The sequence below is a fragment of the Botryllus schlosseri genome, chromosome 10, assembly GCF_051294905.1.
Source record: "Botryllus schlosseri isolate E-star chromosome 10, Bs_hap1, whole genome shotgun sequence".
NCBI classification, from domain to species: Eukaryota; Metazoa; Chordata; class Ascidiacea; order Stolidobranchia; family Styelidae; genus Botryllus; species Botryllus schlosseri.
The window spans coordinates 19,157,415-19,164,659 of NC_137245.1; positions in this window are offsets into that span (position 1 = coordinate 19,157,415).

Genomic DNA, 7,245 nt, shown 5'->3' on the forward strand with positions numbered 1-7,245 from the left:
CCATCTTTAGCCAAGTGAACTAAACTATTTTTCTAACTCCTGTAGCTGCAATGACTTTTTTCGTAAGATACGAGACACTTGGTTCGATTTTAAAATTTAGTTGAAGCCGGCTCTATAGACAGTATGTGTTTCTCTCACTTCGACGCCGACTCAAAAGGGTGCTATAAAATTCTGTTGATTCCGACTCATAGAGGGTGGACAATTGCTGGGGAGTTCGAATCGTCGACCCAGAACTTTTCCATGGAATCATTTTCTACATCGAGTCTGTGAATCTAAGACAGCCAGGAGTAGATTCCATAAAGGGAAAATTTAATGAAATGATTTTCATCTTTGCGGGTTATTATAGGTGGTCACAGTGTCCAGACTAAATTATCATTTTCGTTTCCAGAGTCAGTGCACAGCACATGCACATTGCACAATTGTGAACACAAAACTAGCGTGCCCATTACCCAGCTAACGTGGTCGACACACAATCACAGTCTATATTCCAAGTGCTGTGGGCTAACTAACGTCTATACTAGTGACGGGCAACTTCTCCGGTCAGCGGGCCGGATATGTGAAATTGAAGTACTTGCCGGGCCGGATTACAAAATAAATATACATTAATCACGTATTTTTCCACTATACAAGGAATAAATCGTATAAGGTGTATATTCAAGTTTAGAGCATAGAGACTCAAAACAGTGTTTAATGAATATATTAACAATAGCTGTTGAAGTCAATCATACATCTGTGGTTGGTCAAAGTTGTCACCAAGTTCTTTGAACTCTGGCTGCATGTCGTATGTAGAAACCATGCACTGCACGTGGACATCAGTTATTTCGAAACGCAGCCTTGTCTCGTTAAAGTTCATGGTCGAAAATGTATGTAGATCAGAACAGAGCAAATAGTTTCATGATCATCTTTCTTAAGGTTGGCAAACTCGGATTCATTCTGTGATGCATAAAATTTGTCAATACTTTCAGGGTAAAAACTCTCTGCGGGCCGGTCAATATCCCTTCGCGGGCCGTATGTTGCCCGTCCCTGGTCTACACATATACATACAGTACATGCACATTTGATAATTTCCTTGACGGGAATAGGCAATGGTCATGTTAGCTTCATTATACACTCGAACATCGTCGTTGAAGGTCACTCTGATAATAATTGCATTTCTTTTGACTCAAGGATATATACTATATACGTCTGATACAATGTTTCCGCTGTCATGATAAATAGTAACAGCTATTCCGACCCATCTTTACCGGTATTTATCAGCCTGTTGTGTGCCAATTTATTCAACGCGCTGACGTAGGAAGCGACGGGTCGTATTTCAGTCATGAATGATATAGTGGAGGCGAAGAATACAATGCATGTCTAGGTCTACTCTGATGTCACGTGAGCGCGCATTCGCCCGAAATGTTGATGCATTTCGTATAGCAGGAAAGGGTTTGCACTCGAATATGCCTATGTGACCGACTCCCTATACGCTGCGAGCTATTGTCCTGGCGTGAATGGAATAATCCTGTATTGTTGAGGCCAGAGCGAAAAGCAAAAAAAGTTGGGATGGAAGCCTTCGGCATGAAAGGGTTAGACGTCGCATGCGTGGTGGCAGGTTGTGTTCGCGACAATCTTAATACGATCGCGTATGTTATGTGGTTGAATAATGAATTTGTATGTTCGCTTTCACCGTCCTGCCGGGTACCCAAGTTAATGAGTGCCGGAGTACCTTGATTGTATGAAACTTTCATGAGCAAAGAATACTTTACGTTGAAATGCGTAAGTTGACTTGGAAAGACGTAATCTAATTTTAACCAGAGAGTGCTTGGTCGATTTAAGAACGAAAAGTTACCGAAACGTTTGCTATTAGATGGGTAGTTTATGCTGGTAGCTTCTGCCGATCAATGCTCATTGATTTGTGTCTATTTAGATGGTATGTGCGCGGTACTTGTACTGTACTTGTACATGTGCACAGTTTAAGTTGGGATTTCTTGGCCTGTCAGTGAGTTTATTGATAGAGTGAGTTATCTACGATTTCTAACTGCAATATACACTGTTCTAGTCCCTGGTCGGAGCTATGATAGGGTTACCATATTTTTGTGACATAAATTCCGGCCGCTCTTTAGCGCCCACTAGTGGATTTTAAAATGAGGCATGAGCGCATTGGCGATCAAAATGACGTCCCACTCGCAAAGCTTTGTCTATCGACTAGAGCTGGTCACGATCCGGTTCAGGAGTATGTGGTTGTGTGTTGTAAGCTGTAATCATGGCCGAAGCCACATTTTTCCAGCCCCTCCCGCACAAATAAACACTGATTTGGGCCCACCGTAGGGTAATCGTTGGAACTTCTGGGGGCTTACTATATGTATCTGGTCGTTAAATGATTTGAATGAATTATGTCAACAATATTGGTTCTTCCATGTATTACTATATAATTTTGATCCTCTCTCCACCGACATGATCAGAGTTAGCGGTTGAGCAGGTGGAGGATGATGACTTCGAAAATGCAAGGAGCGTAATTGTACATCGTAAAGTCGTGTTCCTGTCACACTGATATGATTATTTCTCAGCCTAATGCCGGTGCGCACTGCACCTATGAGCTATACAAACACCGCACATCCGGTGGGTTCCAACCTTTTATGGTCGCGACTCCATTTCCAATTTGCCGCGGCCCAGCTCGAGATTTGATCAGCTGATTACTAATTTAAGGTCGGCTTAAGTATCGTAGGCCCCGGGTCGGCACATTTGCCCAGACTTACTCACGGCCTATTTTACGTTCAACATATTCGCGAACCCCCGAATAAAGGCAAACTATCCCCAGGTTTAGAACCACTATCTTTGAATAAAGCATCCAAACGGCCTAAACCCACTCTATGAATATACCGTTATCTTGTAATTACGATTACAATTAGACTTATTTCTGCAAATGAATACTTTTATATTTATTTTTGATCTCAGTTTTTGCGAGGGTAGTAGTCTCCATATTAAAACCAATATATGTGACACTAATCGCGCGCAGCGCGAAGAAAAATTTCATGTAGCATAAATCCACCCATAAATAATATTGTTTGTATTAAATTGTGATATTACTTCAAGCCTTCAGAATTCCGGTCATTTAGGCATACTTTAGAAATCCCTCCCGGACGCAGTTTTAACTGTGAAATTCCGGACGTGGCAACCCTAGGCTATGAGCATTTAATAACAGTATATTCCTCGGGCGAATTCATAAACGCTTTCGTAGGTTTGGTATGGAGGGAAATTTCGGTATGGAATGTGGGAATGCGCAAGTACGGTATGGAAATCATTCCACATATCCCTACTTTTGTCGGTACCATAAGATGGATATGTGCTAATGAAACTCTTTAGTTTGTACCCCTTTTTACGTTCTGATTGAAACGCACGAAGCCTTAGTATTAATTCATATACCTATATTTACTTGGTTACGTTGGTATGACATTTTGTTGTCGATGGAAAACGTTTCTTCTGCTTCTACTTCCATTCTACTTAAGCAAATTACTTTATTCAACACTCTGGAATATGAAAAATGGAAAGCAGTTTGGGGATAAGTTCGCATCACTTCTATGAGTGAAGCCGCCACAAAAACCGAGTTAAATAACTACTGTATGACGCTAACTGAACATATTCTTTTGTAAAATGTGCCTATTGGTTGTGTCATTAGTAGGACAAGTTTTCGTTGCACAAAAATCGCTCGTGCACTTAATTTTAACAAAAGTTGCGGTAAAAAGTTGCAATTAGAATCTTTTACAATTATTGGGGTAAGTTGCGTTGTATATCCCAATAGTTTAAGATTTGCGGAATATCTGCTTGTTTCGTTTCTTCGCTATTCAATCGATCATGCATACACTTTCATGTTCTTTAGGTTTGAAACCTACACGACAGCATTTCGCTGTCAGCTCCGGCAGAGCTGTCAAATTTGGCACTTCCCCATTTCACGGACGGCCTGGCGAGACCACCGAAAATAACACTCTTTTCCGGTACGCAGCAAGAAAATACCGCATTGCGGAAGTAATTTTCCGCAAAAAGCCCGACAGCAAAGCGATAGTCCATAAAACAAGTCAACTACCACACCCTGAATCCCACCTGGTCTGCAAAACTTGGTCCAAGGCATTGCAGCAAAACTCAGTGTTGGCGACTTCGACAAAATCAATAGACTGAAAAGGTGACCAAGTGAAAACGTAATTTTGGTCGATCTCGCCTGGGCGTCAGTGAATTTGGAAAGGACCTCAAATTAAACGACAGTTTATCAGTCAAGCGATCTATTTACATATAGTTCAGGCCCTGTCATGCTTGGCTAGGGTTGTTGAACAATGAACATGTACCTTGCAAGTTGCAAGCCATTGCGACATAGATAACATTGAGATGCAGCTAATCCATCACATAGCTCTTTGTTAAGTAAATCAAAGAGAGGACCATACAAGAGATAGTTTTATAGCATGCTTTGAGAATCTCTACTGTACTTGCAATTATAATAGAGTAAGAATTTATAGCGTAGCACACTCCTACTTCTAATTGAGTAGTAACGCTGACGACAATTACCTCTTGGATAGACATACCCTGCCAATGCCACACAAAATTCTACACGTAAACCCATCATCTTCGTGAGGAGGGACAATCGGTAATTAGGTCATGAATAAGCGGCACTAAGCGTCGAGTGTCCGTACATATTAGTTTGTGAGTGAAATTTATAAGTGCAGACGTCTCCAATAGTTTATTCACAGAGGAACGCGCCAAGACCTGGAACTATCAATCTGTATTTATCACACCAAAAGTATGGAAATGTATCAGATATGGTACTCAAAGATGTTGGTATTGAATGGAAAATTTCAGGTTTTGCATGAAAATACTTAGTCAAGTGTGAAATATGGAAATGCATCGCTCCTTACCATATCATACTATACAACACCCTAGCACTCGAGTACCGTTTTATTTATTTCTGTTGATATACAGTCTACGCGAATCGTACGTAACAAACCGGACGAGTTTTCAATTACTACCTATTTTAGACTGAGTGAATACTGATCCCCCAGGAATCAATCGACCTTACTTTCCATCACGTCGTCAACAATGCAATTGTATAGCTTTCCCTACCAAACATGCAGCACTGTGGTAGTTTGCATTCCCCCGTTCTCGTTACAGCGCGCAGATATTTATCGTGAAGCGTAATAGGAATATATAAGCGTTTCGCAGGATTGAGTGTATTGTATATTGTATATATATACAGAACGCATCGAATGACCTAATGCTAGAGACGTGTTTCCGTTTTGTAGTCGGTGCATCGCGAAGGCTAACATAGCTGATTAAAACAGCATGGAATTGTTTTTAATACAGTATAGGTTCACAATAATACGTAGAGAGCGCGCCCGGAACGTATTTTCCTTTCGCTATTGCAGTGAGTTCATCGTGATGATATTCCCAAAGTTCCATTTATCTTCTGTTACTCCGTGATAGTCAGCTTGGCAGGAGCGTCGGGCGTCGGGTGTATCAACGCTGACCTAGACCGGTCTAGCTTGTGAAACCAGTTTACCGGTAACGGTAAGCTGGAGTAATTCTAGTGGCCGCAGTGTTGAACACGGGATGCGAGTCACTGCCGGTATCTAGACCAGTCTAGCTTGTTAAACCAGATTATAGGTAATGGTAAGCTGGAGTAATGCTAGTGGCAGCAGAGTTGAACACGGGATGCGCGTCACTACGGGTATCATGTTGCAAATAGTGTTTGTTCATTTGCTGTTTTGACGAAGTCTTCACTAATGGTTTTACTGCCCGCATATTCCACTACTGAGACTTGATTGTTGCTTTTCGCCGAGATCACGTTAGTGGGAAGGTTCGTGATTGCAGTTTCGCGGTATTTGACCTTACTAGGAAGTGAACTTGGCTCTCATTGACTCATTTCCTTACGGAACTGCAAAGCGGAGCGACTAGGACTAATCAAGGGGTGCACGGTGCATTATGAGCCTATTTTTCAGCGCGCGAAGAAGTTATTCAGTGGTAACCTCTGGTAATACCAACATTTAGTTTCATTTCAGCGTATTAAGTGCATTACAAATTTCACCGTTTCAAAACGCCATAAGATTGTGATAAAATGAAGAGGTAGGAAGGAGCCGGAACAAATTTGAGTAATCGTTCAATCATGCACGCACCGTGGCCTCTTTGAACATGACAAATAGGCATGCACATTATGCAATGTACGGTTGCACACTGAATCAAAAACAGAAAACGGATTGAAAAGGGCAGGCGATGAACATGAAGACACATGTGTTTATATGCGAAATAGATCTGTCAGACAGTGGTATACGGTATTCATTCTGGTCAGTTAACTGTACTGAAATTTTCCCAGATGTCTTCAACACAGATATATAGTGATATAACAAACGAAGGCGATGTCAGGATGTCGAAAATTCAAACTTCGCATTTCTCAGATAACCAAATGATATGCCGCGAAGAGTGACTACTTGTCAATTCTATGTAATCTGTATGGCATGCTGACCAAGTAAAACACGATGTGTCAATTCACCTCGTTTTGTGAATTTCACTCCTTTCATTAAGTATGGCAATGCATTAAATCGTTCAAGTTTTTGCAGACACGGCACTGCCATCTCTTCTTTGATTTGCGTGTTTCAACCAAATGCAAACATGTTGCTGAGTTGCGGTCATCGCACATGAACGCTGTTGCACTGCAGTGCGCACGAGCTTGATTCATTTAAATAATCCTTACAATCTGTCTTTTCCAAGGCAATAAGCATCTCCTGCCGTAGCGATGCTACTAAATTGGAGATATTGATCTCAACCCGTATATGACAATATTTTTCGTAGTCATCCATCAAATCAGTCCTGTTGTTCAATGGGATCCTACTCCGGTCGCATTCGCGTGGTAATTGGTAATGCAAATGTGTCATTGATACTCCATTTCAAAATACTGTTGCAGCAAGAGTACAGACAACATGAAAAGCTTAATAGTCATCGCTACAAGCCTACGTTAGCAGCAACACACTAAATAAAGCCTCTGAAGACCACGGAAGTGCACGTTGATTAGTCCTATCGTCTCCCATAATTGAAATTTACCGTAAGGATTTGTGCTTGAGCAACTATGTTCAGTACTACATCATTTCCGGCGCAGCGCCGTGTAATGCATGCATAATTCTGTTCGCCAGTCTGCCTCGCATGAATCCGAGCAATAAATCAGACGGGTACAGGATTCGATGCTAGCACGGCCAGCCCAACTAGAAGCTTACGTGCGCAAACGGCATC